The sequence below is a fragment of the Crocodylus porosus genome, unplaced genomic scaffold, assembly GCF_001723895.1.
Source record: "Crocodylus porosus isolate Cpor-Errol unplaced genomic scaffold, CroPor_comp1, whole genome shotgun sequence".
Taxonomy (NCBI): domain Eukaryota; kingdom Metazoa; phylum Chordata; order Crocodylia; family Crocodylidae; genus Crocodylus; species Crocodylus porosus.
In genome coordinates, this window is record NW_017728886.1 from 42,158,578 (window position 1) to 42,159,458 (window position 881).

The following is an 881-nucleotide window of genomic DNA, read 5'->3' on the forward strand; positions in this document are numbered from 1 at the left end:
GGGTCCTCTCTCTTCCCTTTTTTGAAGATGGGGACCACATTAGCTATCTTCCAGTCATCTGGCACCTGGCCTGAGCACCACGAGTGCTCGTAAAGCCGTACCAAGGGCGCTGCAATAACCCCCGCTAGCTCCCTCAAAACCCTGGGCTGGAGAGCATCTGGACCCACTGACTTGAACACATCCAGCCCCTCCAGAAGCTCTCTAACCCAGTCCTCCCGAACCTGAGGTCTGGAGGCGTTCCCCTCCAGTCCATCTGGCATCACAGAGGGGAAGTCCCGGTCCCTGCACAAGAAAACGGAGGTGAAGAACTGGTTAAAGAGTTCCACTTTCTCCTCTGGCACAACCACCAGATCGCCCAGTGTACTTTGCAGGGGCCCCACATTACCCGGTGCCTTCTTCATCCTTCCTATATATTTGAAAAGGGACTTTTTATTATCCTTGATCTTGGACGCTAGTCCTAGCTCTATGTCTGCCTTAGCTTTCCTGACAGCCCCTCTACAGGCCTGAGCAGAGGAGGTATCTCTTCTTTGGAGATAGCACCCCCCCTTCCACTGGGTGTACACCACCTTTCTGGTAAGCAGGCATTCCCGGACACCCTTGGTGAGCCAGGGGGGCTTTTGGGCACTCTTGCCCCCCTTGCTTTTTGTTGGGATGGACTCCCCTTGGGCCCTGAGTATCATTTCCTTAAGGAACGACCACTTGTCCTGGACACTGAGTTCCCCTGCCCTCAAGGACCCCCAGCGCCTCACCCACTAGTCTCCTCAACTTGTTGAAGTTTGTCCTCCTAAAGTCTAGGGCTACCATCTTGCTGCAGGCCCTTGACACCCTGTGCTGGAATTCCAGCAAGCGATGATTGCTATCGCCCAGGTGGTCAAGAACCT

The 881-nt window shown here is 54.6% G+C and overlaps 1 protein-coding gene across 1 annotated transcript in view; it reads right to left on the minus strand.

The window, feature by feature from the left end:
• LOC109308828 (sterile alpha motif domain-containing protein 9-like) overlaps positions 1–237 on the minus strand; it is a 19,337-nt gene extending 19,100 nt beyond the window's left edge. The window contains exon 1 of the mRNA XM_019533257.1: positions 222–237. The gene's annotated coding sequence lies outside the window, so the exon portion shown is untranslated. The remainder of the gene's footprint in view (positions 1–221) is intronic.
• Between the last annotated feature and the right edge of the window lie 644 nt (positions 238–881).